This window comes from Dreissena polymorpha, chromosome 1 (genome assembly GCF_020536995.1).
Source record: "Dreissena polymorpha isolate Duluth1 chromosome 1, UMN_Dpol_1.0, whole genome shotgun sequence".
Lineage (NCBI taxonomy): Eukaryota > Metazoa > Mollusca > Bivalvia > Myida > Dreissenidae > Dreissena > Dreissena polymorpha.
The window spans coordinates 150,343,780-150,357,689 of record NC_068355.1 but is presented as its reverse complement, the minus strand read 5'-3'; positions in this window follow the sequence as shown (position 1 = coordinate 150,357,689).

Below are 13,910 nucleotides of genomic sequence, written 5' to 3'. Positions count from 1 at the left end.
AAACATATTGGTATTTTGAATGACGTATGGCGGAATGTCAAGCGGGTGGGAGTCAAGTACTGGTGAACCTATAGGCGATGGTTATGAAAACAACGAAAAATTGTTTTCCGCTAAATAAATAAATCGAAATCGGTTTGGGTTGCACAGTTATTTAAACAAGGTTTATTTTTGTTTGCCGTATTTCTTGCAAGTTTGGATAATTTATTGTCTCTCTAAATGTACGATAATGTTCACATATAACTTCTGGTCCATAAAGGATGCACTTTCGATCTTGACTAATATTTCCTTTATAGCCAAACAATTGTAAGTTTTATGCGCGATTAAAGATCTTAAGCTTTATTTAAGTTTTCAGTTTATTTTTGCTGATAACTAAATAATTCATGCAATTAAAATTATTATAAGAGGATAATACGATGTCGAAATACCATGCGTTTGGCAATGACGTTCAAATGTTGCCGACATTATTTTTTATGGTCGCTTGAAAAGAAAGTTAAAACGTAAGTTGTCCAGTCTGACAAGACGAATGTTGAAGCGAGATTATACGATTTTGTCAAATATTTATTAATTTATATAAAATGTGTAAAAAACTTATTAAACATATATTTCAATATAGATTAAAATAAAAGTTAAGAAGAACATGTGTCGAAAAATGCGAAATAAGCCATATATTCAATTCTGAAATCTAAATTGTCTGTACATTCGAATTCGCCAGCATGTAAATCATGCACGTACGATGTGAATCTAAATTTAGTTTAACGGTTCATTTTAAATTCCCGCAACTATATATATTCAAACGACAAACGAACACTAACTAAAAAGACGAACACTTGTAGGAAAATATGTACGAAATATCTTCGTCACAATCGGCTCGGGGCGCTAATTAGTCTTTGCTGCATTTTATGAAATGTGTATTCAATGTATAGTTTTTCTTGCCTATTTTGTGTTATTGTAACATATGTGATCAACCAGTTGAACACATATAAAAAATCGTATAATCTCGCTTTAAGACGCATTGACAAAATTAATTTAACGTAAAATGTCTGATTATGAACGGCTTCATAAGAACTGTTCTTTTCGTAACGTCTTTAACGAGAAAACGTTAGCACTGGTGGTTTAGGGGATCTATGAACATATTTCCAATGTGTTAAAAACGAATAAGAAAAAAAGATGAGACAAAAAACGAAAATAAATCGGTTTAAAGTGCATTTTCTTAATATATCAGATGCCAAGTTACATAAATAATACACTACTTAAGAGCTCATCGTTAAAGTTATATAGGTACAGTTGAGTCTCGGAACGTCTCACAGCAGTTACTTCCGCTTTTGAGTAATGACAATGAACGTTTTTAACTGATGACAAAACATAGACGATAGACATCTAGATATCTGTGGTGATTAGAAAGACGGTCTTAATGATCTCATTTTTTTGGAATATAGTATATTTGACTTTAAATATAGGTTCAATGGCTTCATCAACCATTTGTAGAAAATGCGAGGTCTGCGATTTTAATCTCGGGATAAGTTTTAGAAACAACAGGCCATATCCAATAATCAGGTTACTCACTTCTGATATGAAGGTATACTTATTTACTGATAGAAACGATATGAAAATTATTTAACTTTAAAGTCCATTAACCTCCAAGTGCGTATGATGTATTTATTTCATATTTAACGCTTGGTCTGAGTCTTACATATCCGCAAGAAACATGATGATGTATCACATTATAATAATGATTGTATCTCTATTCTATCCATTTTTCGAAGAAACACCTGATGTAATACGCAATACATAGACACGTATAACGCATATTTTGTCCTTAAACATCGTGCTTAAATGTGAGGCAAGCAAATAACTGACAGATAATTATGGGCTTTTAGTAAACAAAATACCTTGATATAATGAAATATATAAAAAAAACGAACAGTAATAAACAAGAACAACCTGGTTGATATGTAGAGGGCACTGTCTAACATTATGAAATGTTAAAATTTTCATCAATTTTTCTGGACAAAATACCTGCATTATATTCTTTAAAAAAAACATCCAAAGAAAAGGCTTATGTAGTGGGAGTAGTATCGTTACAATACTGTCATGTTTATTGCGATGAATACAATAACAATCCGTTGATATTTTTTACGGCCAGATCTTTAAAAATTAATGCGTTGATGTTTTTTTCAAGTGTCTATTTTTATTGATATCACTGTGTTAACTGCCTGCGATGATAGTTTAAAAATATTGGTCATCGTTATAACCAGCTTCGTGAGCATCTCGATTATCATCGTCGTAAATGCCATTACCAACAGCATCCGTTGCAACATAACTCGTTTAATGTTTTTGTTTTATTTCAATGCAACATGCTCAACGGATTGCATTCATCTCGTGATTAATTAAAAAGCTAGTGAATATGTTTTTCAACTAAACCATATACTTTCGCAAATCGAATCAATGCAAATCGAACATTTTATTGAAATCTTTATTTTGTAGTATCTTTTTGATTAATGAATAATTGCCGTTTCAGTAGTCTTGTTTGCAAAATACAATGAAACATTGTTTGTGTTCTTAAGTAGCACATTATAATACAATATAATTAAGTGTTTGTGGAATATTTAACTTTTACGTTCAATTTACAGATCTTATCGGCGCTTATATATAGTAAATATTATATATATATATATATATATATATATATATATATATATATATATATATATATATATATATATATATATATTTATATATATATACTAATTATTATGTATATGCTGTATATTTTGTGCAAGCAATACCAATCCGTCAAACCAGCTCATTCCCATTCTATTCCACGAAGAAAGCACCATCAGTGTCATTAAGAACATCGGCCAAACTATAACATAGTGTTGTATTGAGCTCTGAGACATTGGATATGCCGCATTTGGTAACGTTCGGATTCAGTGATATTGACAAGCATCCAGCATCAGCTTCAACAACCAAAGACAAACATGGCATAAATTGTAAACCCAGGTACTGTTTAATGGCGACTAAATGCAGACCATGGTAATGTGTTTCATTGTTTTACCATTCATCTTTAACCTTTAAATATATCCCTATGGGTATGTTATAATCTGTCAATAACTGCAACAACTCCGATTTTTTGGGATTTAATTGAAACACAAAACACCACTATATTCAATACGGAATACCGATCGTTCCATCGTGGTAACACATTCAAATCCAGAGGGCGTTAATGCGACAATGCTATAGTACGATGGCGACGATGCGACAACGCGATTGTACGATGGCGACAATGCGATAGTACGATGGCGACAACGCGATAGTACGATGGCGACAATGCGATAGTCATATCGTACTGTCGCCATCTATCATCGCATTGTCGCGATCGTACTATCGCGCGTACTGTCGTCATCGTATTATCGCATTGTAGCCATCGTACTATCGCACTGTCGCTATCGTATTGTCGCACTGTCGTCATCGTATTATCGCATTGTCGCCATCGTACTATCGCATTGTCACCATCCTACTATCGCACTGTCGCCATCGTATTGTCGAACTGTCGTCATCGTATTATCGCACTATCGCATTGTCGCCATCGTACTAACGCACTGTCGCCATCGCATTGTCGCACTGTCGTCATCGTAGTATCGCATTGTCGCCATCGCTCTATCGCATTGTCGCCATCGTACTATTGCGTTGTCGCATTGTCGCCATCGTACTATCGCATTGTTGCCATCGAACTATCGCATTGTCCCCATCGTTCTATCGCATTGTCGCCATCGTACTATCGCATTGTCACCCTCTGGATTGTGTAAACACGATGGCCTTAATTGTATTCCGTACAAGCAATAAAGGGCGCTTTCGTAGACAAAATTGAAAAGTAATGCACTATTATGGAACATCACAGAACATTAGCTTTTCACATATTTGCCCTCGTTGATAGAAACTCGTTGGATTGTTTCAATAGAACGCAGCTTTAACAGAAGATATATGTTTTCCTCCATTCAAGGTTTCATTAAAGACTGATGTAAATATTCATGTTAATTACTATATTATATTTATTGTAAAGTTATTTACAGTAGAAACATGTCTCTTTAAGGAGCACGATGCTTACGATTAATAGACACAATTATGACTATTGTACGACCAATTTAAATATCCTCCTTAGATACCAATCGTCTCTAGAATTTAAAATGATTTTCTTGTGTTCATTTAAGCATATAATTCCTAACATCTCAGAAAGTACTATTTCCTTGTCGAATAAAACAGCTGGGAAGAAACACAACATGTCAAAGTGAAGTATGTAATACACTAGTCATACACTTAATTGCGTCGTCAGATAGATAAGACGTATTTTGAAAGTTCGGCCGAGAGCCATATATGTTTTGTATATTTTCCAACCACGCGAACAAATTTAATCATGAATATCAAAAAAAAAAAAAAAAAAAAAAAAAAAAAAAAAAAAAAAAAAAAAAAAAAAAAAAAAAAATCATGAATATCAAAAGCAAGTTCACGGAATTAAAACACATATATTAAGGGATCTTATGTCTGACACATTGTATCCTCCATTCGTTATCTAAAATATAACACAAAACAAGTAGATATAAATATATGCATTTAGAAATACAGGCTTAAACAATATTTAACTACATTTTTATTGGTAGTGTTATTTCTTTTACATATAAATATGTTTGTTAAATGAAACATTTAATTTATAAACGGCAAAGGAATTCATGATGATGAAACCATTTCCTAACATGTGATTTGTATTAGTATTTGTATTAATTATATCGTATTCAGATATGCTAAAAAAGACATGTGCCTAAACAATTAAATACTGACAATAAGTTAAGCATATTTAACTACTTAATTAACATGTTTACTATCTTAATTGAGTATTTATCAACATTTTACAACATAACAACAATCAGTGTTTGATTGACTTACCATAACATTAGATAATAAATTATGTAAAGTTAATTGTTAATGGTACATACAACACTATTGCTTGATGTCAATATATCAATAAAATAGTTCGATATAAATGATTGGCAATTAGCCAACAAAGACAAACTAAGTATTATTAACATTTTGTTCAAAATATTACTATATTATATATTTATACACACACTTTGCTAGATATCAGTGTCTTTTTAAACGATAACAGTTCGTCACGTTTTGATTGCTCCCTACTTGACCAAACCCGTCTAGACAAGCACAGTTTTTTCTAATCTGAACTTTATTTGCCTTAGATCGACTCTCCAAGCATCTGTTTTTAGCAGAAACGTCACCTGCTGTGACATTATATTGTATTATTGTGCAATTACAGTGGACTTCGTTTCGCTCAATGAATAATTACATATTGCTGTCCATATAGCACGCTCCGAATAGTTGAGAACATTGTGCAGTCAGTATTAAATTTCTGTAAGCACATATAAATGATAAAGGAACAACCGCAACAAAACAAATAAAAAAATGTTTAAAGTATCATAAATACTCTTAATCAACGAACATAGCGCAACATATTTCGTAAAACAAAGTTAACCCATAACAAAATTAGTGTTCCCTATAGGAATAGCAAAAATTGCAACGATAGATGTGGTAGTTTAACATATATTTAAGGAGATACAAAATGCTCGTGTTAATTATTTTGTTGTGGCACAATATATTTTTATTTCCCGCAACAATATATATTTATACGACACAAGAACACTAGCATGATACATGATCATGTGTTGAATATATTGTCCCACAAACAGCAACACAGAACATTTTGTTTATTGTTAAATATATGTCATTAGAAACTAAAACTTCCATAGAAAGGTGTCACAAACACCAATGCCCACCTCATCCCGGAACAACGCATGTTATGGGCACAGTTAAATCCGCCGAATATTCTACTGTACTGGATCAGATAACAAAAAGACAACAGACAAATACTGGTCGCGGTCAATTTGATTTGTATTGTCATCATCTACAAATTTTGCCATGTATTAAAGCAACATTGCCATGGACGTAGAGGAGTTGAACAAACACAATATAGGAACTTTATATTTTATACTTGAACAACATACACATGGCTATTATTCTGACCAACAACTTGTCGTTGGCAATATAATGTACTTTACAATTTTATACACACTATGGTCTTTCAACTGTGACAGTTTGAACGATGTTAATTCTATTCTGAGTTTGTACCGAATTTTTCTGTTCATGCTCATACATCCCTAAGTGGTTCAACAATAAATCGGCCAATCCTATTTGAATGGCATGTCTGCTGTTATACGGAATAGCCGCTTACATAGCATTTTCCCTGCTTTTGAGAAAAGGATTTAGAAGAAATTCCCAGACAACTGTCAACAAGTCCAAGAACCATGCTGTTTACGGCAAAGGTAGCATTTTTTATCTCACATAGTGGTAATGTCGCATAAATAATCGTGATCTATACAATTTTGGAACGAAATCAAAATGAATGTAGGTCAGTCTGTCTATGTATGTGAGAAATTTCAAATCTCATTTTGATTATCAAATGATTTATAAATCATCGATTGTCTACATCTAAATTGCTATTAATCACTTTAAATACTTTTAACATTGGATAAGTCGGATGCGACTTGTTTACTTAAATGTTTTCTGAACATAATCATTTATTAAATGATTAATACTGTTGCTAACATGGGAATGACGTCGCTTATTGAAACAGTTTGGAAAGAATTTGGTCCAATATACGACGAAGTAAACATCTTAAAAACACCGCCCTTGGTTAACATATGAAGAATTATCTTGATTTTCAATTAGTTTGAGGATATAATTATTGAAAGACCTGAATACTTTCAGAAATATCTTTCAATGTCCAGTTCTGTGCTTATCTTTCTTGTGTGTTCTCTTTTTATGCAGAATTTGTTCATTTAAATTTGCAGAATAAGGGATATATTTCTGTGAGGTCACGTTAATTTCAGATATTTAGTTTTCAGCTTATACAAACTGTAATATATCGGTTTTCGTATTATAAAAAAAAATCTTAAGCATGAAATTCATTGGTTTAGAATAATATCATAACTTTGCATTGTACTATTTGGCAATTATATTTTTTTTATTGCCGACAGTGTTCAGTCTGTGAGCAATATTGAAAAAAAGTCGACAACAATCATTTAAGCTTAGTCTAATACAAATTAATATGTTAAATCAACGGAACGGACCTTATATTTTGACGACTGAGTCAAGACGGTGCCCAATGCCACAACTTTTAGCCTTGCAAAAAACTATAGGACAGTGTTACGACCGGATTTTGTTTAAGTATATACCTTTGCAGTTGTACAAGTTGGTTGATTGAGCGAGCCATATGAAAGCAAATATATATTTATCAACAATTAATGCAATTTATAAGCCACATTTGAGCTCAATGTTTTATCAGCGTACTAATAAAAAGCTTCTATGAACTTTTCATTTAGACCATACAAGCGTAATAAAAGCATAAACACTAAAGAATGCATTAATTTAAAATAGTATATATTTATGTGAATTTATAATATTCTGCATATGTCATAAAATATAACACAACGATATCTGCAACATATGGCTGATGACCTAACGTTGTCCAATGCATTCTCTAATTCATTTTGACATCGAACATTGAAATTCCACATACGTGTATTTATGGAGTTTATCTCTTAGAATAAATATATTGGGTATACTGATGTAATACTAATTGGCAAGTACAATAAGGCCATTCAAAAATAAAGTAACCCACCTATACAGCAAGTAGACATTACATATACACATTGTTGATTTCGTTGAACATGTTACTTATATAGAATTGAGTATGTTAGATAAAAAAGAAACACATGTTTTCCTCTGATATAACCCGTTATTTATATTAGCAAAAACAAATTCTACAAGAAATAGTTCCATAATGTGGATTTCGGATATTATAACTTACTTTACAAAGAAATTTATTACTATTCAAAAAGATAAGTCAGTTAAAATAAAACAATTGCATTAAAAAAACGATTGTAAATATGTATATGATTTAATAATTTCTAGAGTTGATGCCGAACTTAGACAAGCATACCAAAAATCCATTTCAGTATATATGTACAAAAAATAATTGTAATTGATGTCATCAACGGCACTTTCTGAGAAAAAGAGAAATAAAATAGACGTGTATAATTGCTGTACTTCAAAAACATTTGAGATTATTTCGTACTGGGAAAACGCTTAAACAGTGGATCAGATAGTTCAAAAGTTTAATAACGCGTTGTTAAAGAAGTATTCTGAACAACGCTTTCGAAGTGAGTCCTGAAACAGTGCTCAATTTTTCAGTCACACAGTGAGACGTTTCTAAAATAAAGTTTATATTCGATAAACAAAGTTAAAACCGACCATAAATTACCAGATAAATAAGTATAGATAAATGCTTTATACATTTACGACGAAAATTGATATTTGATACAAACTTGATCTGCTTGTTTGGGACACATATTATATCGTATATGTATATTAAAAACATATTGCCCTAAAATATTGATATTAATAGTAAAGTTGGTTATTCTACATACGTCATGCAAACTCAATTTACATTTGAGACAGATATTTGCCGTTACAAAATGGGCTTCATAAAGTGCATTATATGTAAGTGTATTGCTTGGTTCATTTGCGTCTCTCCTGTCACCACGGATTATGTACGCAAGTAGGTCTCAGAACGCTCAAAGGGAAATAGACAAAACGGAGAATCATAGCGGTAGCCGGAAAAACATCAATTCGTCGAACAAACGACATCAATTTATCAGTTAATATTCTAACGAAAGAATGACGTCAACTCAAAATCTATAGAAAGCACTTCAGCCTTATTAAACGACAAATTTAGACGAGCAGTGTATACGTCCCAATTCTAACCGGATGACTTATTTGAGATGCACGAGAGACCAACCAAAAAACTGTTTCCATAGAAATGAACAATGAGACGCTGAATACAGAACTCATATAGTCTGATGACATTGACACTTAATCATAATGTGCAAGTATATCTTATGTGTTACTTTTTTATATTTCGTAAGTTAATATTACTATATATGTGTTTTTTATTTTTCGCGGCCGGGAGAATGTTTTGATTTTGGCACGACGTCGTGCGACGACGCCGAAGACGCGACCATTCACGTTCTGAAGACGTCATCATGATTTGTTTTGTTGTTTATTATTGTTAGCTATACATTTAAACATTTGTAAAAGGTCTTATATGGACTGCGATTCGTTTTACTTTAACAACCAATCTACAATTATTTTACGATTGCCGACAATATTTACTTGTATTGCAGATATTATGTTCTTGATCGCAAACACGTTTTCATACAATTTTATACAAATATATTCATTATATTCAAAATAATAATAACCGCTTAAAAAAAGGAGATAAAAACACAAACATTTAACTTGGTATGACTGACAGCTTTGTAGAAGTTACACAACGGATCTAATAGCAGGTTTATGAATAATTAAATTCATATGTTTGCTTTGTTCAAAGGTGTTTCCAAATTGTTTATGTAAGTATATTTAACATATTTCAGGCATTATTAACAATAGTATGTTAGTATGGTGGTACGATCGTGAGAAAAGAAGTATACTATTGATCGTAGAGCCAACAGGTCAAGGACGATTTCACATTGGCTTGTAACATGAAACTCGGTATTTTATTGTTTTAACCGATGATCATATCTTATTGTTTGAAGGAATAACAACACATTCTAAACTTGAGATTGAAATCTCTTAACAATAACAAATGATGTCATATTCTACATTATTATGACCTGCAATTTCATACATGTTAATAAATGCAAAAACAATAATAAAATACGTTCATCTTCTATTAAATGCTATAGCATTAAACAGCAGTACATCGTACACAATTCAATTTAAAATGCGTTATGTAATTGTTCTAATGGAAGTTTTAATGTCACAGCCAAATATACATCATTTATTAGAAGTTCATTTTATGCTATTTGTACTCGAAAAATGTTATTTGCCCTTTGGATACAGACTTTCGAAGATTCGTACCAGCCAAAAATACATACTCTATTAAATTGAATTGTTTTATCCTTAATCAGATGCAGAATCTTAACGTTTCATATGCTACTTAACAAAACGGTTTTTGTTTTATATATGTCGTTGCGGTTATACTGTATTATGCTCAGCTTGATGTTTTTGTATTGGTATGTTTGACAAGTTTTGCGATTGTGGAGGAGGACTTAAATATTTAAAGAATCAAATTGTCTCTGTGATACTTGAAAATCATCGTACACTTGTATTTCGCGGTTTCGCCTTACGGAAGTTGCTCAAAACATAATAATATAATATCATTTGTATATTAATTTGCAAACCCTGCAGGCCTGTAGTCTCGGTAGTCGTTAGCATCCATACAAAAAGCATATCTGCGGAAATCCAATGTTATCGCTTTATCTTTATTTTTTCTTGTAAACAAAACAAAGATTTAATACAATATAAATGTATCAGATGCATACTGCCATATTTAAATCTTCTAGGATTGGTCGAATTAATAAATGTAACAACGTGTTTGTTATATTTGTTATTGATGCGTCTATGTCACGCATTGATTTTTTTGTATTTAAACAGAGTGAACACGTACTTATTCAGTAAGGATTTATTTGCGTTCTCAACTTTACACAAATAATGAATATACCACTACGTGTATGAATTATATTCGTTCGTGTCATGCATTGGTTTACTTACTTTTGATTTAGGTTTGTATGAAGGATACATAATTTTGATGAATACGTTTTATATTATTTCGTGTTTGAATCATACACCTGAACATTTAATAACATATCCATTCATTATGAGGATCTCAATAATTATAAGAAATAAGCTTTTTCACATGGGATGTTTTTAGTATTATGATAATATGTTGTCAATGCTAATGCGCGATACATATCATAGTTCCGTTCAGTCAGGATACACTATTACATTTTGCAGTTGTGGTTCAAACTTTATGTAAACGAAACATTTTTATTTTCATTTTACATTGATTAGATGTTGATTTGAATTCGCACATAGAATTATTTGATAGATGTTAAACTTATCAATTGAACATGCAATGGGTTATTATGCAAGGACATGCCATAATTGTTTTATATTACACCGTAAAAGAAGCAACATTGAAGTATTTGCTTCAGTGGGCTAAAGCAGTGAAGCAGTTCAATATTTGATAGACCTGTATTCATATGATAAAGCAAAGAAATATAAACATCATGCGCATGAACATATTTTTGTTTTTTCATTATTCAACTACTGATATTCGACTTGTGGTCAGTTAGACTCGATAGCATACAGATTTAAGTGCAAGACTTGACATCTCTATGCCCGATGCTGCATTTTTGAGTAGCCCATCGATACGTAAACTATAGTATACGCCTTTAATAGACAAGGTATTCATTAGATAATCGCAACGTAGAATGAGACCGAAAGATCGCATTAAAAATGTATTAATCACGTGGCGTAAATCACATCCGGTGTTTATGTATATTTTCACAATTTTTATTTCAGATCGACGATATTTGTGAACCAGATTGTCAGTGCATATCATAGTTTGAAGGTACTCTTATGGAAATGACGGATGAAATTGGTTTAACCGTATGCCTTATTTTATTGCTATACGTTATTAAAACATGGTTATACCTTTATCATGTATGCTATTTATGGTTTCTACTCATGTACAGAGACCCGTTGAAGTGTCGTCTTAAATAAAGTTTGAGTTTAAACACATTGTTGTCATTATTATAACAATTACCCACTTGTCATGATCGTTCTTATTTAACAAAATGATTATCAGTGAACATTATAACATTAAATGGTATTTCTAAAAACTCACCAATCAATATTATCGCTTATTGTTGTTTTGATCTGAAATATATAACACAATGTGTACGATCTGTATTGTATCAAAAACTCGCGAAATTACAAATCACGCGTTAAAGTTATATAATTTCGTTTTACGAGTGTGGCGTAATTTAGTGTTCGTCAGGCTGTAACGTTTGATACATATATTGTGTTATTCGTGTAATTCATATCCACAACCTAAAATGATCTTTAACTGCACGATCGGAATAACGTCTTCGTGTTTATCTGAGGCAAGCCTCTTTCAGTCGTCATGAAGTCATTTACATGGAGCTTTAAGATGGTACTATTCTGTCTCTTGATGGATAATACATTGGATATATGAAAATAGTGATACTCTAACACCATTGTCATGAGAAAAAGTATGATCTTATTGTCATTTTTTTAAGGAAAAAAGACCGATACAATGCATGACAAAACATACTATAACCTTCTAAGCCATTTTTTTAGGGTTCATTCAGTACAGAACCAAAAAAAAACACATTCGGCGTAAGTCTGAATAAAAAAGAACACGTCTGAACGTTTTTTCAGTTCTGATAATTCTCGAACGGTTGGTGTAGATTGCAGAAGTCGTAAGATCAAACAAGGAGATAGTTGATGAGGCCCTGAAACATCTGTATTTTTAACAATTTTAATAAACCATTCGCGAGCCTTGTAGACGGACGATTATAGAAACTAACCACATTCTGCTCGTTGATATAAGAAATAATGGACAAGTTTATGTCATTCGATACAAAAACGTTATAGTAACTACGTAAATGTACACATATAAATAGAGTAAATTTGAACGAATATTACGAGGCATTTGTAGTTCTTAAGGCTATTGGTATTTAATTCAGTAAACAAAATTGAATAAAATTCATATTATTCGCCTCCATCAAACATATTTGCATTAACGAAATAATAATATTGCTTCAATATGAAGTACATCATATGAATATGTTGCATTTCCATGTTAAATTTTAAATGCAAAGAAAACGTATTTTCCTCATTTCTATACGGCTTTACACATTTGAGAAATACGCATATATTACCCAAAACAAATATCAAACATTGATTGCTGTTGCGTGTCCAATGAATACACAAAAGTAAATCATTGAAATCAAGAAATTAAGGAATTAAGTTCGGTACCAATGGCAACCCAACCATACAATAGTTATTACATTAAGAAAGAGTGTAGTGAACTAAATGAGTTGAAGTAATATTTATCAATGTCTTTGCATGCGATCTTTATAACAGGAAAAATGAAACTGCGGCATACGTCTTGGGTGAAAGTACGTCTCTTTTGCGGACGCTGCAATAAATGATGGCGAAGCTCAAAACATTTTTAGATGGGTTTTTTTCCGATCAAGAGACTGAGATCATATCGTGTGTTTAATATAAACCTTTGACAGGATTCGAACCTGGGACCTCTGGAAATATATCCTACTTGTTACCACTTCACTATGCATGCATTTGACTTAAGCAGCGCATTTTATTGACTATATAAGTAGAATTCTCATATTAACACTATTGGATGCAAAGCGTAAAGCACTTCATTATTTTAACGATTTTGAATGAGGGCTTTCTATAAACAAACAGATACTTATAATTGTCAAAGCCGCTGTAGTAAGTGTGCTTGTTTGAATGTTATATATACATTCCTTTTTAAATCAATGACATTATTTTAAAAAAGTCATTGTGCCAAACTGTGACAAGTTCCATTAAGCCTTAACAAGAGACGTTTATAAAACAACATGTCATCCACGTACGTCACCCAAGCTTGCAAAAATGTGTGATTATGTAAATCTAAAATTATTCGGTCGGCTATAACAATACATATATAGTAAATTAAACAGGTCCCATCAGTGGTTTGTCTGTAAAAACCATATTAAAGTCGGTTTAGTGTTAGAACGCGTTTTTTTATGGCGGTGAATTTATATCTAAGTTATCCAATAACGATGGACTACAGTGTCCAAGATTCATTTATGTTCAATTGAAAGAATGCTTGTATAAGATATTTCTATTACGGG